This window comes from Gossypium hirsutum, chromosome A03, assembly GCF_007990345.1.
Source record: "Gossypium hirsutum isolate 1008001.06 chromosome A03, Gossypium_hirsutum_v2.1, whole genome shotgun sequence".
Classification (NCBI taxonomy): Eukaryota; Viridiplantae; Streptophyta; class Magnoliopsida; order Malvales; family Malvaceae; genus Gossypium; species Gossypium hirsutum.
This window is the reverse complement of record NC_053426.1, coordinates 47,176,979-47,204,579: the sequence shown is the minus strand read 5'-3', so window position 1 is coordinate 47,204,579 and position 27,601 is coordinate 47,176,979.

The following is a 27,601-nucleotide window of genomic DNA, read 5'->3' as shown; positions in this document are numbered from 1 at the left end:
GAGATATTATGTAGTTCATTTCGGTAGTAGATTAACGTGGTAGTAATATAATTGTAGGTAGTTCGTGCATGGATCTCGTCAAATGAATTGTCATAAAACAGGTGTGTAACTGACACCCCTTTCTTAGTCTAGATCGGCAAAAGCTAAAAAGCCAAAATGCCAAAAAATCGGTATTTTGTAGATTTACGAGTGTGCGAATGCTCGTGAGGTAAATCAATTAATATTTTTGGTAAGCTGCAATGTTTGGACTGCAAAGTGCATGATTTCTGTGCCCTCGATATTTTTGGGCTTATTGGGCCAAAATTGGAATAAAGGGCCAACGGGCCCAATTCGGTAAGAACCCTTGGTAAGTGATTCTGTTAGTATGTGAAAGGTAGGAATATGCATGAAAAACCCTAGAATAGATAAATTACTTAAATACCTATAAAAAGTGGAAAATTTACAGTTTTACCCCTAGGAGATAAAGTACCGAAATACCCCTAGGAGTAAATTGACCTAAATGCATGTTTGACTGTTGTTATTTACTGCATGCCATGTTGTTATTATCTGATGCATGGGATTGGGATATTGATGGAGGAAGTACTGAAACTGGCTTGTCCATGTACTGGAGGCTTTGCCTCAATTTACTGTTAACTGAGCAGCAAGGCTGCAACTGTGGAGTGTATGGCTGTGTGGGTTGAGTTATTCCCCACATGGAGTGTAGGGCTGGCACGGGTGGAGTGTAGCGGTTGGTGGGTTGAGTAGTCTCCCCAAATGGGCTTGCATATGTTTATTGATGTTGCATGTATTTTGAAATGGGCCTATAGGCTGTACTGTTATCTGAATAAGGGGCTAAGGCCCAGTTTAATGTAATCTGAAAAGGGCTCTGGCCCAGTATCACTGTTATATGAGTGGGCTTAGGTCCGACGGGCTTGAGCTGACCTGGGCTTTGAATGGGTTTTCCTTACACACCGAGTTTCCAAACTCACCCCTTCTTTAACCTTGTAGGTGGGCCTTGATGTGGGTGTCTTGGAGCCGGAGGGGATTCAGAGTGGCCATGGTGAACGCTTTTGGGTTTGAAAAGAGACTGGTTTCCTTAAGTTATTTTATTTACTATTTAATTTTTGGGTTGTAATAAGGTCATTTTAACTTTATTTTCTTCTTTGATTTTCTGGGATTATATTATTTTTGATAACTTTATTCTGGTGGATAATAATTCAAATGGGCTAGACTTAGGGCGCGATTTCAAAAGGATACTTGTTTTTAAAATAACACGACGTCACGAATATTCGATTTATCAAAGATAACCACTCAAAGAAGTTTCAATCCGTTATAACCAAGTGTGGCAATGGATGTGGGCATGTCTAGGATTGGATCCAATCGAAGAGTTTGGTACTTAAGCAGCCTTCATGGCTCACCTCCTTTGTTATGTATACCTACCTGGTGCCCAGCTTCCATTCACTTGGTTAGCTTAACAAAAGTCAGCTTTTAAAACGCTTAAAAGGGAATATGGGTTTTTAACTTCAATGTGGCACGTCAGATTTGGCCATAACGTCTGGGCCGGGTTTGGGGTGCTACAGTAACGAGCACAAAAACGTAGAAATTATCAAAAACTGAGTCAAAACAATACCTTAATCAAAAGAAATAATAGTCGAACCCTAGCTTAGACTTTTTCTTTTCTTTTCTTTGAATTTCAGCAAGTATGGATGAACAATGGCTTTATTTTATGCTTTTGTTTTTATTAATATTCATTTAATACATAAATTACCTAACCGTCCAATGAAATTATTTCTAATTACCAAATTTCCAAACCATGTCTTCCACTATCATATAATTGAATTTATTTCATCATAAGGACCTCACCTTTAATCAATCAAAACAAATAGGCACTTTTACAAGTAGCAGTCAACTTTCACCTTTTACGCGATTAGGTCCTTTTATCAAATTGAGCACACAAATGATTAAATTTAATCATGAAAATTTTACACATATAAATTCACACATAGTAAACACTAAAAATAATTTTTAAATATTTCTTTGACTCAAATTCGTGGTCCTGAAACCATTGTTCCAACCAGGGTCTAAATCGGGATGTTACATGAACACTAAGTACCTTCGGGTTTACTTCAACCTGTGATGGTTCTCGAGTGGAAATGGGACCGTGAACCATGGATTTTGTGTCGGGTTGCCGTTGATGCCAGGGAAAAAGGATTCGATTTGGGTTTTTATTGATAGGCTTACCAAGTCGACCCATTTTATATAGGTATGTACTGACTATTCCCTTAAGAAATTGGCTGAATTGATGTTTCCGAGATCATGAGACTTCATGGAGTGCCCTTGTTAATTATTTTAGATAGAGATCCGAGGTTTACCTCACGGTTTTGGAAGAAGTTGCAAGAAGCATTGGGAACAAAATTGAATTTTAGTACAGCATTTCACCCGCAAACCGACTGTCAGTCAGAAAGAGTGATTCAGGTCTTAGAAGACATGATGCGGTGTTGTGTTCTCAAGTTCCAAGATAGTTGGGAAAAGCACTTATTGTTAGTTGAATTCACCTACAACAATAATTATTAGTCAAGTTTGAAAATGGCACCTTATGAGGCTTTATATGGACGCAAGTGTGGAACGCCCTTATATTGGACCGAACTTAGAGAAAATCACATCTATGAGGTTAACTTAGTCAAAGAAATCAGAGAGCAAGTTAAGGTGATTCGTAATGGTTTGAAGGCCGCTCCGGATAGACAGAAATTCTACGCAGATTTTAAATAAAAAGAGATTGAGTTTCAAGTCGGTGAAAGGGTGTTTCTGAAAGTATCCCCGTGGAGGAAAGTCCTCAGATTCTGTAAAAGAGGCAAGTTGAGTCCTCGTTTTATAGGACCTTATGAGATTACCGAGAGAGTAGGGCCTGTGCCTACCGATTGGCTTTGCCCTCAAAGTTGGAAAAGATTCATGACGTGTTCCATGTGTCCATGTTACGTTGATATAGATTGGATCCTTCGCATGCGATCGCTCCAACTGAGGTTGAGATTCAACCGGACATGACTTATTGTGAAGAGCCGGTTAAGATTTTGGCTCGGGACATCAAACAATTGAGGAATAAAAGTATAGCACTCATGAAAGTCTTGTGGCATAGACATAGAGTCGAGGAAGCCACCTGGGAACCTGAGGAGACCATGAGAGATCAATACCCGAACTTATTCACTGGTAAGATTTTCGGGGATGAAAATCCCTAAGGGGGAGAATTGTCCCAGCCTGAGTTTTGGCCTAGTCAGAACAGTGGTTTCGAGAGCACAAATTCAAAGTTAGAGAAATCATTTTATTATTATTGGTGTTATAGCATGATTATATTAGTGCATAAAAAAATCAGTGAATTAATTTTAGCGTTTGTGAACCTAATTGTGAAAAAGGACTAAATCGCATAAAGGGGAAAAGTTATGATTTTCTAGCCAAAGGTGTTTAATAGATAGAGAGACATAATTGGAGGCCTTTAAAGTGCAATTATACCCTCTTAAAGAGGCATAGCCAGCCATTGAGAAAAAGAAAGTTAAAAAAATCAAGGGTTGTTGGCATTAGGTGATGTATTTGACTAATAAATAAAATAAAGAGAAAATGTTGTCATATTGTTTTTTCTCTTCCTTCTTCCACCAATTTTTCCTCCAACAAATAGCCATGGGAGCTTGAAACTTTCAGCCACTTATTTCTCTCTCAAGTAAGTGATTTAGATTTTTTTTATGATTTTGGTACTTTTGGAACCCTTGTAACATGAGCTACCTAATGAGGGGACTATTTTACAAAATGGTTGAGAGTCTAGGGTTTTGCCATGAAAGAATATATGTTGTTAACTGAAATTTTATGGAAGAATATGAGTTATGGCTGTGAAATAAACAACTTTTGTGAAAGAACTTCTCATGAAAACCCTAATAGGACCATTTTGTAAAGATTGTAAAATAGATAGTAATGTGGTGAAATAATTGAAATTTTGGGTTGCTATAAGAGTAGAAAGGGTTCGGCTAGGCTTAAGGCATGAAGAAATTCGATAAAATTTGATTTTCGAGCCTAGGGGTAAAATGGTCATTTTGTGAAGGTCTAGGGGCAAAATGGTCATTTTACCAAAAAATGTGAATTTTTGAATGTATAAATTTATTTAGAGGTTAAATGAGTGAATTTTTATTATTTTAGATGAACAAACACGAAAATGGGACTTGGACCGGGGGAAGGCCAAGCAAGTAGAGTAAATCATCTGGCCGCCTAGATTTTGTAATCCGAGGTAATTTGTATGTTAATAATGCAACTATATTGCTATGATGTATGAATGAATTGATATTGCGTAAATTTTTTGATTGTGATTATGAGAATGCATGTCGAGAAATTAATGTAGAAAAGACTTCTGATTGAACATTTGGAATAGACTTGGATATTCGTACCATGACATTGGGTGGTATGTGAGCTAGTGTAAGACATGTCTGGGACATGCATCGGCTACATTATGAGAGCAAGTGTAAGACATGCCTGGGACATGCATCGATATTGAGACGAGATCTAGTGTAAGACATGTCTGGGAATGCATCAGCCTCGGGATATACAAGCTAGTGTAAGACCTGTTTGGGACATGGCATTTACACTGATAGATGAGAGCCAGTGTAAGACCTGTCTGGGACATGGCATAGGCCTCGATATACAAAAGTCAGTGTAAGACCTATTTGGGACGCAGTATCGATTTTAATGTACTATCCAGTGTAAGACGATGTCTGGGACATGGCGTCGGCATCTTATCCCATGTTTGGGGTTATTGAGTATCTTGTAATATTCCAAATAGTTCAATGAAAGATTCCTTAATTATATCAAAATGTGAAAAGTTATAACCATGTGGTGAGCGGTACAGGTACCTACTTGAAATGTATGAGATGTGGACTTAGTACATGCTATATGAATTGTATTGGATAGTGATCAGTAAGTTGTGTTTATGTTTATTTATTGTATTAAAGAACAAGCTATGAAATTGTTATAAGCATATTGTGGTATGATGATTAGTTGATGTTTCTTTACAAGTAACTTACTAAGCTTTATGCTTACTCCTCTTCCTTTTCATGTTCTTATAGTGCCGCCAAAGTAGCTTGTGGATCATCTTCTACATCAAAGAAGCCTATCATACTATCATTTGAAGCACTTGGTATAGTTGGTTCTCTTATTTTGATTATGGCATGTATAGGATCTTTTAGTCTTGTTTTAGTGTCACAATGTTTTAGGGCCAAATGTGTTGGCTTACTTTAGTATTTGAATCATTTTTTATAAGTCCATGAAAGATGGCTAATATTGAAAGTTGTTATATGAATACAATAAGGTCTTTCATGAATGTGAAATTGTTGGTATGGTTTAATGTTTGAATTTCAATGTATGGATAGAAAAGTGCATAATTTGGTTGCTCAAGCATATGTGAAATGTGTATAGGCCATAATTAACATTGCTTGGTTTAGAAATCATGTTACGTGAGACTTTGGTATGATGGAAGCTGTTATATTGTGTTTTAGGGTGGCAAAAAGGCTTGGTAGTTAGCCTTATATCATCCACACGAGTAGAAATACGGGCGTGTGTCTAGGCTATGTTTGACACACAGTCAGTCCCATAGGCGTGCTGCTCAACCGTGTGTCCCCTGCACCTCGAATTTGCAATTTAGTATGCATGGCAGTAAACACACGAGCAGAGACACGGCTATGTTTCTCAACCATGTGGAGGAGACGGCCTTTGGAAACGGGCGTGTTGCTTGGCTATGTGCCCCTAGTTTGTTGCTGACTTCAGAAATAAAATGTCAAGGTTTTTTGACACAGGCTAATACATGTGCATGCCATGGCCGTGTGAGGGACACGGGTCATGGACACAGGCGTGTATCAGGCCATATGAAAACCCCTGTAGGTTCGAATTTGGAATTTAATTCACACAGGCTTGGGACACTGGTGTGTCCTCTTGGGCTTAGGCCGTGTGTACCACACAAGCCTTCAACAGGACCGGGTAAAAAGGGCCACACGGGCGTGTTGCCCTTTCACATGGGCGTGCACCCCCATTTCAAGTGACATTTTTTCATAGTTTTCAAGGGTGTTCGGATTAAACCCAAATCATTTCCGAAGTGTATTTTGTGCCTCGTAGGCCCATATTAAGAATTTCTATATTAGGATTGAAAAGTTTTAAATTTGATCGAGTTTTTATGACCCGAAATGATTGTATGCATATGTTTAAGTCAAGTAATGTCTCGTGCCCAGTCTCGGCCTCGTACTCAGGTAAGGGGTGTTACAGTCCCAGCCCATGTTTTACCCCGTGTAACTCCCTGACTTGGGTCACACGGCCAACCACACGTCCGTGTGCTAGGCCGTGTGCTAGGCTATGCCAAATGTGACATCCCAAAATTGGGGCTAGCCAAAATAGTGGTTTCGAGACCACAAATTCAATGTAAAAATATTTGTTTTATGATTTTTATGAGGTTTAGAATATGAAAATAAGTTTGTGTTAAAGTTTCATAAAGAAATTCTAAGTATAAGGTGTCCAATAGAAAATTAGGGACCAAATTGAATAAATTGATAAACTTGGGTTCTGGAAGCAATTAGTATGAAATTGCTATGGATTATTAATTAGGAGGCGTTAAATAGCAATTTGCCCAATTTCTAAATTTTGAAAGGTTAGTAAGGGAGGGCATTTTGGTCATTTGGTAGTAAAATTAATAAAAAGGGAAAAAGGAAGCAAAATTCAGCCATATTCTTCTCCATGGCCGCCGAAAATTGAAGGGTCTCCATAGCTAGGGTTTTCAACATTTTCAAGCTCAATAGTAAGTGCTCCCTAGCCTCGTTTTTAACGTTCTTTGTATTTTTGAGATCCTCGTAACATGTTCTCTCTATTTCTACTCCTATTTCAAGCTAGGGTTCACGTTAGAAATTTGACCCATGCATGAGATGGTTGTTCTTTGATGATTTATGGAGGGTTCTGAAAGTTAAATGTTAGATAAACATCTTTTACTAAGTGATTTCTCATAAAAACACCAAAAAGGGACCTAATTGTAAAAGGCATAAAATGTGGGGTAGATGTAATAGTCTGATTTAGACCCTAATCGGAACGCTGGTTTTGGGAAAACGAATTTGAGTTAGAAAAATATTTAAATATTATTTTTCGTGTTTATTATATGTGAATTTGCATGTGTGAAAATTTCGTATGAAAATTTGATTGTTTGTGTGTTTAATTTGATAAAAGGACTTAATCGCGTAAGTTATAAAAGTCGCTAACTAATTATTAAAATACCAAATTGCTTTGTTCTTTTAATATGGGGTCTTTATGATGTAAATAAACCATATGAATTAGTGATGGACGGTTTTGGACATAATATATAATGGTTTCATATTTTATAACAAAGGTTAATTTTGTAAAATATTAAATAATGTTAATATAATAAAACATAAAAATAAGTAAAAGCCATGCATTCATACTTTGTTATTTTTGAAAATAAAAGAAGAAAGAAAAAAAAAGAAACAAGGTATTCGGTCATTGTTGATTCAATTTTAAGGTATGTTTTGTTTCGGTTTTTTAAGATTTTTACGTTTTTGAGATCGTTGCTTCGAATACTACCCGACCCATGCTTGAATTTTTGATTTTGGTGAATATTTTGTGCTATGCCATTGATGAATATTTGTGTTTTGTGGTGTTTGATGATGAAATATCAAAAATATGTTTTAGAGTAACATGTTTTGTATTGGAGTTTTTGATGATTTTGAGTTAATAGGACTAAATTGCAAAAATAATAAATTGAATGACTAAAATGAAAAATAAATGAAATATATGTACTAGTATGAGTATGTTGAACATTCGGCCCAACTATGTTGTTGTGAGATTTGGTGTATTTTGTGTTTTGTGCAATTAGGACTAAATTGTAAAAGTATGAAACATTAGGGGTAAAATGGTAATTTACCCATTTATGTGTTGTTGGATTAAATTGAATGAAATTGTATTTAAATGAGGTTAATTTGAAATTATATAGATCAAGAACAAAGGAAATCAGACTTGGATCGAGGAAAAACAAAAATAGTCGAATAGCCAATTCGTAACGTTCGTCGATATCCGAGGTAAGTCTTTAAGTAATTAAACATGGTTTATTTTGAATATAGAATGATTGACTATGATGATTCAAATTTTATAATGTATTAGTATGTTAGCCGAATGAGAATTATCAATGAATTAATATGATTGTGTTGTATTTGAATGATATCAAAATCTGTGAAAGTGTGTGTTACATGGAATATTATATGATTCGATATATGAAATGTTGTGGAATGATTTTATGTTTGTGATATTCAGGCCTTGAGCCTAGCAAGCCTTGTGCTGGTGACTTTGATTGGGCTTTGTGCCTAGCAGGCTTAGTGCCGGTGAATAAATATCAGACTTTGAGTCTAGCAGGCCTTGTGCCGGTGTGAAATTAAGGCTTATGCCTAGCAGGTTTTATACCAGTGATTTGCTTTCAAGTCCATGATTATAAGAGTTCAAGTTATTGTGGATATTGAGCAAGTGTAATTGAGCTAAATGACATTGTATATTCAGCCACATAGGTAAATATATGTAAGCTTATATTAAACTTGATTATTCGATTACATGTGAATTAAATTGAACTTATATATATTCAGTTTTATGTGAAGTTATTTTGAATGTGTATATTTGGCCATTTGTGATGTTATATTGAAGTTGAAGTATAGGTTACATGTGATGTTTTATTTAACTTTTATATTTGGCCATAGATGTAAGTATCTATGTGATGATATATTTGATGTTGTATAATCGGTTATATAGGAAATATTTATGTGGTGATATGTATTTGACATTGAACATTCAACCAAGGTATCTTATTGTGTAAAAGTATAATATTATTGATATAATTTGTTTGGTTTGAATATTTTGATTATTCATTGAGTTGTTTAATTTGCTTAAGGCTTACTAAGCTAAGTTAGCTTACTCTGAGTGTTGTTTTTTACTCTGTTTTATAGATTTTGGTTGTAAGTTACGAGCTTGGGGATCGTTATTGAAGTCATCCACACTATCGTCAACCTTCGGTACTTTTAAAAGTTTATTTTCAAACTTTTGGCATGTATAGGCTAATACGTATTTTGTTCGACCTTGAATATGTATAGCTTTAGCCATGCGAAAATGGCTTAATTTCCATGATAGATTTGTTTATACTTGGATATATTTTGAGCTTACTTTTAGTTGATGTGTTATAAATTATATGTGAATGAAGTATGTGATATATGTGGTATGTTTGAAAATGGTTTATTGATGTTAGTAAATTTGAAAGTGGATTGATGTAATGATCATCATATATATATAAATATCATGCTATAATTATTTGTTTCAGTTTAGGTTTTTGGTTTGGGTAAAATATATTTCGATAATGAGTTTAGAAAATGTAACTTATAAGATGTTTATACATGCTTTCATGTATATTTGTTTGTGATGAATTGAAATTGAAAGGAAAATGATGATAGGTGGAATTGGCTGTGGTTGGTCACTTGGTTTTGATATGTATAAATATAAATAAATATGGTTTGATGATTTAATTTTGATGTATGTTTAATCATTTATAAACGTGAGCTCAGTTGTTAGCATGTTTAATGTATATTAGAAATGCATGATATGAGGCATGTCTATATTCGAATATGCAAAGATTAGTTTAGTTCGGTTTGCATGGAAAAAAATGTATAAGTACTATAATTAGTTATAAGTTTATTAATGGTGAATTATTGATATTTTTTTGTTTAATAATGCTTGTAAGTTAGACATTGATAAATGACCATTTGAATAGTAATTTTATGTAATAGTACACCATGAGCATTATATACATTTTTGCAAAATTGATAATTATGTGTACGTATATACATGTATTTTGATTGTTAATTCGAATAATGGTTTAGGTATATAATGAAAGTATATGCGTATGTTTATATTTGTTAATGAAAAAGTGATTATTTGAAAGGTATAAATTCGGTTGAATTTTGAGGTACGATTCGTAAATGCAATATGATAAATAAAGTATGTTCAATATTTAATTAGCCATGTGCTTAATATATATATATATGAATATGAATTGTATGAATATATGAATGTTTGAAATTATGTTTTTCGTTTGGTAGTGCCTCTTAACCCTACCCTAGCGACGGATACGGGTTAGGGGTGTTACATTTTATTGGTATCAAAGCTACGATTCAGTCGATTCTTGGACTAACGTAGCGTGTGTGAGTTTAGCTATACATGCCAAAATTTATACTGCGATAGTGTGATGACTTCTGACATTTGAAAATGTGCTTTCATATTGTAAATGGATCCCGACAGAGCCGTAGCCGATGATGTCGAGAGTGTAGCGCCTGCTCCTGCGTAAGGGACAGCGCCAGTTGAATCTCGACCTATCTCGAGTAGCCATGAGGGGGAGGCTAAGCAAGCCTTCTATCAAATGATGAATGATTGGTTTACTCAGTATATCTAGACTAATCCGGCTGTACAACAACCTCCACCCCCGAATAATCCATCTCCGATACCTGTGATACCTTCGATGATTGATCTGATGAGACTTAACAGGCCTCCTGTAGATAAAATCAGAAAACACAGGGCTTAAGAGTTTAAGGCTAATGATGATGATGATGCTGAACGGGCTGAGTTGTGGCTCGATAATACTATCAGTGTGTTCAACGAGTTATCATGTACTCCAGATGAATGTTTAAAGTGTGCCATATCTTTATTACGAGACATTACATATCACTGGTGGAATACACTAGTATCGGTGGTCCGGAAAGAGATAGTGACTTGGGAATTCTTTCAAGCGGAGTTCTGTAAGAAATACATCAGCCAGAGATTTATCGACCAGAAACGTAAAGAATTTTTGGAATTGAAACAGGGTTGTATGACCATAACCGAGTATGAGGAAAAATTTGTGAGACTTAGTCGATATGCTCGTGAATGTGTTTCAACCGAAGCTATCATGTGTAAAAGAATCGAAGATGGTTTAAATGAAGACATTAAATTGCTGGTTGGTATACTTGAAATTAAAGAGATCATGGTACTTGTTGAGCGAGCTTGCAAAGCCGAAAAGCTCGGGAAAGAGAAAAGAAAAGTTGATTTTGAAGCCAGAAATTCCCATAAAAGATTATCGAGCAAGACTTTTCAATTAGCATCGAAGAAATTTTGAGTAGTAGATTTAAAGCTACTTCTAAATTTTCTAGACGAGATCGAGACTGACCTCTTGTGAGTTCACGAGCTACTTCGATTGCTAGTGTTGGCAATGATCGACAGAATAGATCCGAGTGTAAGCATTGTGGTAAATGGCATTCTGGAAGCTGTAGATTGCATGACCAGTCTTGTTTTAAATGTGGATCAATGGATCATTTCATTTGAGATTGTCCGATGTTAGCCGAGCAAAACACTGTTTAGAATGCGAGACCGAGTAACATGTCAGCACGAGGCAGACCACCCAGACATTTGGGTATTGTAAGTGGTAGTCAGAGAGGGAAGAAAGATACAACGGTTCAATCTGAGGCTCGTGCACATGCCAGAGCATATCTTATACGAGCTCGCGAGAAGGCTTATTCCTCAGATGTTATTACCAGTACTTTCACTCTTTATGATACTAGTGTTATTGCATTGATTGATCCTAGTTCGACTCATTCATATGTGTGTGAAACATTAGTATCCAGTAAGACTTTCCTTGTTGAGTCTACTGAGTTTGTAATTTGAGTATCAAATCCCCTGGGTTGGTGTGTTCTAATTGACAAAGTGTGTAAGAATTGCCCTTTGATGATTCGAGATTCATGCTTTCTGGTTGATTTGATGTTGTTACCTTTCGACGAGTTTGATATAATCTTAGGTATGGACTAGCTGACTTTACATGATGCTGTTGTTAATTGCAAAAGAAAGACCATTGATTTGAGATGTCAAAACAACAAGATTATTCAGATTGAATCTAATAATCTGAGTGGTTTACCAGTAGTAATATCTTCGGTGTTAGCTCAAAAGTATGTGAGAAAAGGTTGTGAAGCTTACTTTGCTTATGTACTTGATAGTAAAGTGACTGAAAAGAAGATTGAATCCATACCAGTTGTGTGTGAGTATCCGGATGTGTTTCCTGAAGAATTACCGGGTTTGCCACCTATTCGAGAAGTAAAATTTGGTATTGAGTTAGTACCGAGGATGACTCCTATTTTGATAGTCCATATCAGATGACACCTACAGAATTAAAAGAGTTGAAAGCACAATTGCAAGAGTTAACAGATAGAGGTTTTGCACGACCGAGTTTCTCTCCCTAGGGTGCGCCAGTTTTATTTGTGAAAAAGAAATACGGAACTATGAGAATGTGTATTGATTATCGCCAGTTGAACAAGGTGACTATAAAGAATAAATACTCGTTGCCACGGATTGACGATTTGTTCGATTAGTTGAAAGAGGCTTCAGTGTTTTCAAAGATAGATTTGAGATCAGGTTATTATCAGTTACGAGTCAGAGACTCCGATGTGCCAGAAACTGTTTTTCAAACGAGGTACGGATATTATGAGTTTCTAGTTATGCGGTTTGGACTTACTAATGCATCTGCAATTTTTATGGATTTGATGAATCGGATATTCAGGCAGTATTTAGATCGGTTTGTGGTTGTGTTTATTGATGATATACTGATTTACTCTCGTAACGAAACCGAACATGTCGGGCATTTAAGACTTGTGTTACAGACTTTGCGAGAAAAATAGTTGCATGTGAAGTTTAGTAAATGCGAGTTCTAGTTACACGAAGTTAGCTTTCTGGGACATGTTGTTTCAGCATCAAGTATTCGGGTTGATCTGAGTAAGATTTCAGCTATACTCGATTGGAAACCTCCGAGAAACATTTCTGAAGTCAGAAGTTTCCTAGGACTTGAAAGTTACTATGGACGGTTTGTGAAAGGTTTTTCTATGATTGCAACTCCGATGACGAAGCTGCTGCAGAAAGATGTCAAATTCGAGTGGTCAGAAAAGTGCCAGAAAAGCTTTGATCAGTTGAAAGCTCTTTTGATTGAAGCTCCAGTGTTAATTCTGCCAGAGTTGGGAAAAGAATTTGTAATCTATAGTGATGCATCTTTAAATGGTTTGGGTTGCGTTTTGATGCAAGAAGGCAAAGTTATAGCTTATGCCTCAAGACACTTAAAACTGCATGAAAAGAACTATCCGACACATGATCTAGAATTGGCAGCTACTGTGTTTGCATTAAAGATATGGCGCCATTATTTGTTTGGGGAGAAATGTCATGTTTATTCCGATCATAAAAGTTTGAAGTACTTAATGACTTAGAAAGATCTGAATTTGAGACAACATCGATGGTTAGAATTATTAAAAGACTATGAGCTTGTAATTGACTATCACCCGAGAAAGGCTAATGTGGTTGCTGATGCTTTAATCCGAAAATCACTGTTTGTTTTGCATGTAATGAATGCACATATAACTATGTCAGATGATGGTGCGATGATAGCTGAGTTAAAAGTAAGACCGTTATTTATTCAGCAGATTTGTGAAGCTCAGAAAATCGACAATGACTTGATAGTGAAATGGGTTCAATGTGATTCAAATGTAGATTCAGAGTTTCGAGTTGATGTTGATGACTGTTTGAGAGTCAGGAACCGAATATGTGTTCCAAGAAATACAGAGTTGACTCAGATGATCTTGAATGAAGCTCACAACAGTCGATTATCTATTCATCTGGGTAGTAGAAGATGTATAATGACCTGAAACAGCATTATTGGTGGCAAGGTATGAAATGAGACATTTCTGACTTTGTATCGAAATGTTTAGTCTGACAGCAAGTAAAAGCTAAGCATCAAGTACCTCCTGGATTGCTACAGCCGATTATGATACTTGAATGGAAATAGGACAGGGTCACGATGGATTTCGTATCTGGTTTACCGTTGACACCGAGCAAGAAAGATGCAATCTGGGTTATTGTTGATAGGTTGACTAAATCTGCTCACTTTTTTCTGGTTCGTACGATTGCTCACTTGATAAACTGGCTGAATTGTATGTTTCTCAGATCGTAAGGTTACATGGTGTGCCTATATCTATTATTTCAGATAGAGATCCGAGGTTTACATCGCGGTTTTGTAAGAAACTGCAAGATGCATTAGGTACTAAACTGTATTTTAGTACTGCTTTTCAATCCCAGACAGACGGTCAGTCTGAACGAATTATTCAGATACTTGAGGATATGTTGAGATGTTGCATTCTCGAGTTCGAAGGTACTTGGGAACGATATCTACCTCTGATTGAATTTGCATACAATAATAGCTTTCAATCGAGTATCAAAATGGCACCTTATGAAGCTTTATATGGTCGTAAATGTCGTACACCTTTGTATTGGACTGAGCTCAGCGAAAATAAGATACATAGGGTCAATTTGATCAAAGAAATCGAACAGAAAGTAAAAGTGATTCGTAAAAGTTTGAAAGCAACATCAGATCGTCAGAAATCGTATGCAGATTTGAAACGTAAAGTCATAGAGCTTCAGATCGGGGATAGAGTGTTTTTGAAAGTTTCGCCGTGGAAGAAAATACTCAGATTCGGTTGCAAAGACAAATTGAGTTCGAGATTTATTGGGCCGTATGAGATTATCGAGCAGATTGGGTTGGTTGCGTATAGACTACTGTTACCACCTGAGCTAGAAAAGATTCACAATGTATTCCATGTCTCGATGCTTCGTACATATAGATCTGATCCTTCACACGTGATTAGTCCGACCAAAGTTGAAATTAAACCCGATATGTCGTACGAGGAAGAACCGATTCCTATACTAGCTCGTGAAATTAAAGAATTAAGAAATAAGAAAATTATGTTGGTTAAAGTACTGTGGCATAAACACGGAGTTGAGGAAGCAACGTGGGAGCCAGAGGATACAATGAAAGAGCGTTATCCGAACCTATTCACCGGTAAGATTTTTAGGGACGAAAATCCCTAAAGGGGGAGAGTTGTAACAGTCCGATTTAGACCGTAATTGGAATTGGTTTTGGGACCACGAATCCGAGTTAGAAAAATATTTAAATTTTATTTTTCGTGTTTATTATATGTGAATTTGCATGTGTGAAAATTTCGTATAAAAATTTGATTGTTTATGTGTTTAATTTGATAAAAGGACTTAATCGCGTAAGTTATAAAAGTTGCTAACTAATTATTAAAGTACCAAATTGCTTTGTTCTTTTAATATGGGGTCTTTATGATGTAAATAAACTATATGAATTAGTGATGGATGGTTTTAGACATAATATATAATGGTTTCATATTTTATAACAAAGGTTAATTTTGTAAAATATTAAATAATGTTAATATAATAAAATATAAAAATAAGTAAAAGCCATGCATTCATACTTTGTTATTGCCGAAAATAAAAGAAGAAAGAAAAGAAAAAGAAACAAGATATTCGGCCATTTTTGATTCAATTTTAAGGTATGTTTTGTTTCGGTTTTTTTGATAATTTTTACGTTTTTTAGATCGTTGCTTCAAATACTACCCGACCCATGCTTGAATTTTTGATTTTGCTGAATATTTTGTGTTATGCCATTGATGAATATTTGTGTTTTGTGGTGTTCGATGATGAAATATCAAAAATATGTTTTAGATTAACATGTTTTGTATTGGAGTTTTTGATAATTTTGAGTTAATAGGACTAAATTACAAAAATAATAAATTGAAGGACTAAAATGAAAAAAAATGAAATATATGGACTAGTCTGAGTTGTTGTTGTGAGATTTGGTGTATTTTGTGTTTTGTGCAATTAGGATTAAATTGTAAAAGTATGAAACATTAGGGGTAAAATGGTAATTTGCCCATTTATTTGTTGTTGGACTAAATTGAATGAAATTGTATTTAAATGAGGTTAATTTGAAATTATATAGATCAAGAACAAAGGAAATCGGACTTGGATCGGGGAAAAACAAAAATAGTCGAATAGTCGATTCGTAATGTTCGTCGATATCCGAGGTAAGTCTTTAAGTAATTAAACATGGTTTATTTTGAACATAGAATGATTTGCTATGATGATTCAAATTTTATAATGTATTAGTATGTTAGCCGAATGAGAATTATCAATGAATAGCCGAATGAGAATTATCAATGAATTAATGTGATTGAGTTGTATTTGAATGATATCAAAATCTCTGAAAGTGTGTGTGTTACATGGAATATTATATGATTCTATATATGAAATGTTGTGGAATGATTTTATGTTTGTGATATTCGGGCCTTGAGCCTAACAAGCCTTGTGCTGGTGACTTTGATCGGGCTTTGTGCCTAGCAGGCTTAGTGCCGGTGAATAAATATCAGACTTTGAGTCTAGCAGGCCTTGTGCCGGTGTGAAATTCAGGCTTATGCCTAGCAGGTTTTATACTAGTGATTTGCTTTCAAGTCCATGATTATAAGAGTTCAAGTTATTGTGGATATTGAGCAAGTGTAATTGAGCTAAATGACATTGTATAATCAGCCACATAGGTAAGTACATGTAAGCTTATATTGAACTTGATTATTCAATTACATGTGAATTATATTGAACTTATATATATTCGGTTTTATGTGAAGTTATTTTGAATGTGCATATTCGACCATTTGTGATGTTATCTTGAAGTTGAAGTATAGGTTACATGTGATGTTTTATTTAACTTCTATATTCGGCCACACATGTAAGTATCTATGTGATGATATATTTGATGTTGTATAATCGGTTATATAGGAAATGTTTATGTGGTGATATGTATTTGATATTGAACATTTGGCCAAGGTATCTTATTGTGTAAAAGTATAATATTATTGATATAATTTGTTTAGTATGAATGTTTTGATTATTCATTGAGTTGTTTAATTTACTTAAGGCTTACTAAGCTAAGTTAGCTTACTCTGTGTGTTTTTGTTACTTTGTTTTATAGATTTTGGTTGTAAGTTACGAGCTCGGGGATCGTTATCAAATTCATCCACACTATCATCAACTATTGGTACTTTTAAAAGTTTATTTTCAAACTTTTGGCATGTATAGGCTAATATGTATTTTGTTCGACCTTGAATATGTATAACTTAGCTATGCGAAAATGGCTTAATTTCCATGATAAATTCGTTCATATTAGATATGGTTTGAGCTTACTTTTAGTTGATGTGTTATAAATTATATGTGAATGAAGTATGTGATATATGTGGTATGTTTGAAAATGGTTTATTGATGCTAGTAAATTTGAAAGTGGATTGATGTAATGATCATCATATATATATAAATATCATGATATAATTATTAGTTTTGGTTTAGGTTTTTGGTTTAGGTGAAATATATTTCGATAATGAGTTTAGAAAATGTAACTTATAAGATGTCTATACATGTTTGCATGTGCAAATATACATTTGTTTGTGATGAATTAAAATTGAAAGGAAAATGATGATAGGTGGAATTGGCTGTGGTTGGTCACTCGGTTTTGATATGTATAAATATAAATAAATATGGTCTGATGATTTAATTTTGATGTATGTTTAATCATTTATAAACGTGAGCTCAGGTGTTAGCATGTTTAATGTATATTAGAAATGCATGATATGAGGCATGCCTATATTCGAATATGCAAAGATTAGTTTAGTTCAGTTTGCATGGAAAAAAATGTATAAGTACTATAATTAGTTATAAGTTTATTAATGGTGAATTATTGAGATTTTATTGTTTAATAATGCTTGTAAGTGAGACATTGATTAATGACCATTTGAATAGTGATTTTATGTAATAGTACACCATGAGCATTATATGCATTTTTGCAAAATTGATAATTATGTCTACATATATACATGTACTTTGATTGTTAATTCGAATGATGGTTTGGGTATATAATGAAAGTATATGCGTATGTTTATATTTGTTAATGAAAAAGTGATTATTTGAAAGGTATAGATTCGGTTGAATTTTGAGGTATGATTCATAAATGCAATTTGATAAATAAAGTATGTTTAATATTTAATTAGCCTTGTGCTTAATATATATATATGAATATGACTTGTATGAATATGTGAATGTTTGAAATTATGTTTTTTGTTTTGTAGTGCCTCTTAACCCTAATCTAGTGACGGATACGGGTTACGGGTGTTACAGTAGAAATGTGAAATAGAAGAAAATATGAGCTGGCATAAGCATGAAAAATATTCGGCTAGGCTTGGGTATTCAATAAATTTCATGCATTTCATTATACGAGCCTAGGGGCTAATTTGCAATAGTGTGAAATGTTAGGAGCAAAATGGTCAATTTGACCTAGGATGAGTTTTAGGCCAAAAATGAACAATGTGAGGTATTAATAATTCATTTTTACTGTTATAGGCCCCGAGGAACCAATTCTGGAGGTCAACCATGGAAAACGAAAGGTTTCAAAATAACCGAAATACGAAACCAAAGCAATTGCCAGGTAAGTTCATGTAACTCGAAGTAAACTTTAAATATACTTGAAAATGCATATTCTTAAATGTATGTTAATTTAGATATTGATTGCATGACAATTCATGAAATGTGGTAGTGTGAAATGAAAAAGATGACAATTGTCCCGGTTGAATGAAAAAGGGGGATTCGATGGGTAAATTCTTGTTTACATGACATGAGATCCTATATGTGTTGCATAAAGGGATTTAGCCCGGACGAGTAATCCAATGATTTCAGTATAGTAAGGATCCAGCCCGGACGGGTGTTCCTTAAGTAATCAAACCTCCCAATGAATATATGTGCATTTTGGACTTAGCCCGGATGGGTAACACGATTAAGGACTGAAATTAGCCAGGACTGGCATTTCAGATCCCAGCGTATTTGAGTAATTGTCGTTGTAAGCGATTTAGCCTGGAGTGGTAATCCCGACAATACTCCTTGAATTTATGTTATGAGGGATTTAACCTGGATTGGTAATCCCGCTGTAAGAGTGAGATTCACGGGAGTGTATATTTAAAATGGTCACTAGCATGATTTGACAATAAATGGGATACCCATCAAGATTTTTGAAAAATTCAATGGGACTATAATAAGACACGAGAATGGAAATGTTTGAATTAATGAGCTCACCAAGATTAATGCTATATTGCTTGAGGGGAAACTAACTTGATGATTGAGTGTATCTGATAGGGAATTTATACTATGCATGTTTGGCATGAATATCTTTTATGGTTGTATGCAAAATAACCGGTAAGTTTACCTTCCATTATTCAAACTTACTAAGCATGTTAATGCTTACCCCTTTCCTTTCCCTGTTTTACAAAGCTCGTGGACTCGTGAAGATTGGAAGACTATTGGAGTATTGTCAACACTATCATCTTATCTTGCTTTGGTATATAGATACCTTTACTTTGTTTCAATGGCATGTATAGGTTTTTGGTTATTTTGTTATATGTGTCATTGGTTAGCCAATGTAAGGGCTTGAATGATATACCTATTCATTTTGTATATGGCCATAAGACATGACTCATTTTGATGTAGGTTGTAACTTACTAATTGTGCATGTTGGTGTTTAAATGTTCATGAAATGGTTAAATGTGGTATATCTGTAACACCCCTCGCCCGTATCCCTTGCCGGAACAGGGTTCGAGGTGTTACCTTACTTAAACTCAGTCAATCACACAAAAACCGTGTCAAAAAATTTCAATCAATTTAAAATTTTTCTTTTCACATGCAATCTGTCCCATATATGGGCTTACGAGGTCCAAAACATTAAAATCCTATACATGCCATAGACTCAAAATACTAGGATTTACTTACACCATTAGCGTGAGCTCGACAGTGTGATAATATCTCCGGCGAACTCCAACCCGAGCAAGTAACTGGAGCCAACAATCTATAAAACAGAGGAATGTAACAATGGAGTAAGCTTTCATAAGCTTAGTAAGTTTTAAGCAATGCAAACGAACAAACGCAATTATACTTCGATTATTCAATTTCTCAAAAGGCCATTTTCTAGATATATTACCATTTGGCTGAATATACACAAGCACATACTGCACATTCAGCATTCTTATAATATTTAATCTGAATTCATATAACATAAATAAATCAAATGCTCTCACTTACTTTCACACCTTGACCGAATGTATCATGGTCATAGATATAATTATAACATTTATTCACATATGTATCACATTATACACTTGTGATTTCATTCAAATCGAACTCACATATGAGTACATAGTGCGTGCCTGGCTCACTTAATGTATTGAATGTATTCATTTGTCAATCTAATACGAGGTGCTTTAACCTTAGACTTTTATTCATTCACTGGCATTTCGCCTATTAGGCTCGAGGCCCGATTTCGAAATCCCGAATAGTATCTCACCGGCATTATAGCATGCAAGGCTCAAAGGCCCGAATACACATCACCGGCACGAAGCCTGCTAGGCACGAAGGCCCGAATACACATCACTGGCACGAAGCCTGCTAGGCACGAAGGCCCGAATACACATCACCGGCACAAAGCCTGCTAAGCACGAAGGCCCGAATATAATACCAGCACTAGGCTTGCGGGATTTATCCCGGATATAATTCCAGCATATAGCCTGTGGGTCTTTAAGCCCGGATACACATCAAATATCATGCATATTAAATCATATATTAACACATCTCATTCAATATATCACATTAGTAGTCATTTTCTACATTCGGATATAAGCTCCATATGAACACCATCATTTACATTTTGGTTCAAAAGTCATACATAAATATCACACATCCATTTCGCCATTCAAACTTAACCCATAGTGACCATTCGACTATAAGTCATATACATAAATTATTTATCGCAGAACTTAATTCCAGTAGAACCAAAAGGTCACAATTCATCTAATATGTTCATATTGCTCACTGATTCGTACACAACCTTTCAAATTAGCAATTATAAGATGGTTCCGCACATAGTCCGTCCTTATCGATAATTTACGATGGTTTTACCCTTACTCACTTATAGGCATTTTTACCTATGCTTCTCAATTCACATTCGTAATTCAATTCCAATCGATTTAACATGCATAAGTACATATCGCATACCTGACCAACTTAATGTATTTGAACGAACCCGATTGTCGATTTAACACAAGGTCTCATAGTTGAACATAAACATGAAACCATTTCTTATACGTTCGATTCACATCAATCATCAAATTCATTTAATTCACATGTACTTTATTAGGTTGTTCGTACCTGAATAATTTACTATACGGAACAAATCCACATATCGTATTAGCCCATAGTCTTATAGCACCACACTTTTAATAGTTTACCTCATCGAAGTTCACATTTAATCACTTTAGTACCAAGCCACCTTCGGTTACCACAACGAACTAAATATAATAATTTTATACACATCATGGTTTCCTTTAGATATTCAATAATCACAAATCGTGATATCTCCACCAGCACATATATGGCATAGTTTATTCGTTGTAACACTCATTTTGTGCATCAAATTTCCAAATCCAATTCAACTTAGGCATAATAGCCATAATCGGCTTATAGCCTTAAATCATTACATATTCGGCACATTAACTAAATAAAATTTACATTCCCTTTACTATATTAATTTAACTCTTAGGCATATAAAAAGGAATCAAGCTTAAACACTTAAGAACTTACCTTGAATGTTGCCGAACAATTACAACGGCTATTCGATTACTTTCTCTTTTCCCTTATCCGAATTTTGCCCCTCTATGCTCTTGAGCTTCAATTCAAAGATTTTAAACTAGTCATTATTCGACTATTCGAGCATCACTTTCAAAATATAATATATATAATATATTCGAATTTCACACCTACTAATCATAGTAAGCTTATAAGAAACCAATAAGCAACTCATTAACAATTTTTTGTCAATGTTTACCACATAATCAAAATTTCACTGCAAGCTGTCTTCCTGAGCAACAGTCACTAAATCATTTATAACTGGAGCTACGAAACTCAAAATAAAGTTTTGTTAATTTTCCCTGAAAATAGACTCATATATATTCCATCTATAAAAATTTAAAAATTTTTGGCTTGGCCAATCAATACCAGATTTTTCTTAAAGTTTCCCCTGTTTTATTATTTGACTAATCTGACCACTCCTCACTACGAATCAAATTTATCATTGTACAGAATTCAAAATATGTTCTCGTTTATTTCATTTTAAACTAGACTCATTAAGGAATCTAATCATATAAATTTCATCTTATTAACATTTTTGTACAATTTATAATGATTTTATAAAGACAGAATAGAGGATCTAGAAGTCATTCTGACCCTGTCCCACATCACTTCAAATATCTCATTATCGGAAATATTTTTGCTTACACGGTTTCTTTTATAAGAAACTAGACTCATTAAGCTTTAATTACATAATTTATTATGCTTCTAACTCCTCTCCCACAATTTATGGTGATTTTCCAAATTCACGTTACTGCTGTTGTCCCAAGCAGATTTATTTCCAAATCACTCTTTCACACATACCTTGCATGCATGTTATTTAAACATGCATATCACAAATCAATCATCACATACCTATAACTTCATCTATCTTCCATTTTTCATCAAAAGAACATAAAACAACAACCATTTCCTTCATGCAGAAATTTATCATGTTTGCTAGTAAATTTAAAGATAAAACCGAAAGTGTAAAGGTTTAAGTACCTTACGGCAACAGCATGGAAATAATCAATTTAGGTCATAAAACAACAATAGAAATTCATATTTGAACAGCATAAATTTGCTTACATTGGAAAAATAAATCAGCAGCTATAATTCTTGTTTGAACAATATAAAAACCCAAAATTTTGGACATTAAGGCAGCAACAAAAATTCATATTTGCTCACCACAAAACACATGATTTTGGTCATCAACAACCCAACTATTCATCTCATAAACTCAAGCCGAAAACCGAGAATCATGCATGGGGTTTGCATGCTATAACAACTTACTCAATAATCCACAATTATCAAATTTTCTTTCATTTCACTTACCAGCCAAAAGAATAGCAACGTACCAGTTGAATCCCATTCCGAGCCTAGCCTTGTGCAAGCTCCTTCCCTTTCTTCCTACTACATTCTCCCTTTCCCTTAGCAAGTTTCTTGAGGAAATCAGCCCCTAAAGCAAACATGCAATAAGCTATCCCCTCACCTCACCCTTCCAATGAACAAAGAAATTCCAGCTAAAAAATTCTCTCCTCCCCTTTTTTTTTCCTAACTTTCGGCTATCAAGAACAAGGATGGACAACCTTGTTCTTTTCACCCTTTTCTTCTTCTTCTTTTTTAATACTTATTTCCTATTATAAAACCATGTAGTCATTACAATATTAATACAAAATGCATATATTTTGTATCCCATACCATCATGGCCGGCCACTTCCTCTAAAGTGGGGAATTTGACATGCAAGTCCACATTTTTTTCCACCATGCATTATTTGCCCACTACAATTTAACCTATCACATTTCAAAAGTTTCACACATAAGTCCTTTCTAATAACTTTCACATACAATTGACAAAATCAAAGCATGAAATTTTCACGCATGCACTTTCACATATATTAAACACAAAATATAACATCTAATTATTTCTGTGACTCGATTTTGTGATCCCGAAACCACTTTCCGACTAGGGCCAAATTAGGGCTGTCACAATATCATGAATGGACATGTGGAATGTGGCCAAATTACTTAGAGATGGGTAGGTCATAATTGGCAATGAGTTATAAAATGAGCCAAGTCTAAATGTGTTTCATGATTTGGTAATCCTTACTACAAAGAGGATGATCTAGCATGTGTAAAACCAATGAGATGAGGTTAACATGTAGACTATTGGAGGTAGTGTTTGGGCATATTTAGGCCCTGTTAAATACCATAGAAGTTCACAGATGTGTGTGGATGTTGAGGGTGACCATTGGCTTGGATTGTAGCCTCCAAAAAAGGTCCACACGGGTAGACACACGAGCGTGTGTCTAGGCCATGTGTGACACATGGTCAGTTCCATGGGCATGTGGTACGGTCGTGTGTCCCCTGCACCTAAAAGTTTTAGGTCAGTATGCATGGTAGTAAACACACGAGCAGAGACGTGGCCATTTGTCTCAACCGTGTGGAGGACACGGCCTAGCGCACGGGCGTGTGTCTTGGTCGTGTGCCCCTAAATGCATGATGACGTCATAAACAGAATGCTCTGGTTTTTGGACACGGGCGACGACACGAGCGTGTCTAGGCCATGTAAAAGACACAGGCCAGGGACACGAACGTGTGTTCGGCCATGTAAAAACCCCTATAGGTTCAAAATGGAAAATAAATTCAATTAATTCCTCACGGGTAAGGGAGACGACCGTGTCCCAAGCACACGGGCGTATACATTGCCTCCACACGGGCTTGTGAGGCTTAACCCTAGAAATTTTCCTAAGATTTTCTTAAGCTCTCAGTTTAGTCCTGGACCATTCTTAATGCATGTTTTGGGTCTCGTAGGCCCATAATAGGGACACTATGAATATGTTGATTGGTTTTAATTTGGACCAAAATTTTATAGCCTGTGATTTTTCAAAAATGTCATGCTTGTGTACGGTAATGCCCCGTACCTTGTCTTGGTCTCGGGTATAGGTAAGGGGTGTTAAATTTAGTGGTATCAGAGTTACAGTTTAATCGATTCTAGGGCTAACGTAGCATGTAGTGAGTATAGCTATACTTGCAGTTATACAAGTTATGATAGTGTGACATCTCCTAGCCATTTTTAATTGTATTTGAATATTGTAAATGTCTTCCAGTCAAGCTCAAGATGAGTCTGAGGGAGCCGAGAGCCATGCTCCAGCTTTCGTTCAGCGAGCTACTACTAGTAGTAGTAGACGGCCTATGCCTGAAGGCCGAGAAGAGGCAAGAGCTGTCTTTTTCAAGATGATGGATGAATAGTTTAGGGATTACTTGAGAAACCGACCCAATATACCACGACCTCCTTTGCCCCTTGCTCGGCCTGAGGGAGAATTGGTAAAGCCCCATGGACAAACTTAGAAAATATGGGGCTGAAGAGTTTAGAGCTAAGGTTAATGATGATGCTAAACGAGCTGAGTTCTGGCTCGAAAGCACTACGCGAGTTTTGGACGAGATGTCATGTACACCTGAGGAGTGTTTAAAGTGTGTTGTATCTCTTTTAAAAGATACTACATATCACTGGTGGAAGACTGTATCTTCAGTGGTAAAGAAGGAAGATATTATATTAGAGTTCTTCCAAGCTAAGTTTAAAAATAAATACATTAGTTAAAGATTTTTAGACTCTAAGCGAAAAGAATTCCTAAAACTCAGGAAAGGAAATAAGACCATGTCAGAATATGAGAGGGAATTTGTAAGGTTAAGTCAATATGCCACGGAGTGGGTCTAATCAGAGACGAAAATCTGTAAGCACTTCGAGGAAGGCTTGAATGAGGAATTAAGTTGTTGATCGAGATCCTTGAGATAAGAGATCTAAACAATGAAAGAAAGCAAGCAAAGAGAGAGGCTTGAATTTCGAATAAGAGATCTAGTGGAAGAACACACTCTTTTTCCACAAAGAAATCGAAGAGTCAACAAGAGTGCACCATTACATCGGTGGGATGTTCGGGCAGAACAAGAAGCTCTAAGCGTCACAATCCGAAGTCTTCCTCCCCCAAGGTAACTAGTGTGGGAAGTGTGGATGATTAAAAGCTGAGGTGTGAAAGCTGTAACAAATTCCACTTCGGTGAGTGTCGGAAGAGGAGTGGTGCATGCTACAGATGTGGTTCTCTTGACCACTTCCTCAAAGACTACCAGGAACAAGTTGATAAAGAGTTGGATCTCGCCTCAAAGTCTAATGCTCCTAATTCCCAAGGTAGACCACCTCGACATCCTAGAAGTGCAAGTGGCAGTCAAAATGTTGCCAAGGACACAATTGCAAAACCAAAGACTTGGGCTCCAGCGAGAACTTACGCGATACGCGCTTGTAACACCCCTCACCCATATCCAACAACAAGACAGGGCTCGAGGCATTATCGGAACTTTACACTTTCAGTATCTAACTCGGGTCACAAAATTTCACTTGAAAATAAAACTTTTCAATCACGAATATTTCGTCCTTTGTATAGGCCTTCGAGACCTATAACATACCTAAAGGCAAAGCGGGACAAATTCGGGCACGTTTGATGAATCTTAGTCTCCTCAGAAAATTTTCCATAACATAAAGGGGTCACACGCCGGTCTAGATGGGCCGTGCGGACTCACACGCCCGTGTGGCTTAGGGCATGCCCATGCCCTTCAACCATGGGCAACACTGACTTATTAACACGTCCAGAACACACACCCATGCTGCCTGCCCGTGGACGACACCGTCATTTGAACAAGGCCATGGCACACGCCCATGTGGCCTACCCGTGTACAACTTTGAGCTAAAATTTAAGTGCAGGGGACACACGGCCATAGCACATGCCCATGGGAGGGAACCGTGTGTCACACACAGCCTAGACACACACCCGTGTGTCTAACCATGTGGACTCTAATAGGCTATTTTCCAAGCCTTTAGTCACCCATTTCTACTACTTGTACTTAGTGGTTACCAAATTCAAAGTAAAACACAATTATACATTTGTAAATAATCTTGATTAAACTAGATGTATGGAAACCTCATATTATTGGTTTCATACATGATAGGTTATTTCCCATTTAGTGATTATGGGTTTCCATGTCACTTTAATTTGTCTGAAACTGGCTCATTCATGTGACTCATTGCCAATTGGTAACGACCCATCACTTACAAATAAAACCATGCATAAATTCGTAGGTCATAACCTACTTCAATTAAGCCAATTTTCGTGGCCATATACAAAGAGATAAACATATTTTTACATGCCTTCATTTGGAAAATCAAATGACACATATAACAAAATACTCAAAAATACTATACATGCCATTGAATGAAACAAACAAAGTCTTTATACCAAAGCTTGTCTAGTTGATAGTGTGTTGACTCTCCAATCGTCTTCCAATCCTTTCGAGTTCTAAAGCTCTGTGAGACAGGGAAAAAGAAAGGGGCAAGCATTTACATGCTTAGTAAGCTCGAATAACTAAAAAGTAAACTTACCAAGTAATTAGCATACATCCTTACTTAAATCATGAAATCATCCATTATGAAATAATTTCCTATCACATGCACTCAATCAATGAGTTAGTCACATAATCATGTATCATGTAATTTAACTAGATGAGCTCATCACTCAACATTTCATTCACATATGTATACCACATTAATCTCATTGAGTTTCTAGGAAATCTCGATGGAATTCCCATTATCCGTCAATTCATACGAATGATCATTTCACATATACACTCTAGCGAACCTCACATCATATGGCAGGATTACCAGTCCAGGCTAAATCCCCCATTAAATGAACTCATAAAGTGTTGTCAGGATTACCAGTCTAGGCTAAATCCCTTATAACGACAAACACCCTTATTGAGATCGGATCTGAATTACCAGTCTAGGCTAAATTCAGACCCTAATCAGATTACAATTCGGGCTGAATCCATCATGCACAGATATTCTTCGGGAGGCTTGAACATTCAAGTAACACCCATCCGGGCTAGACTCCTTTTCATACTTGAGATCTCTGATTAC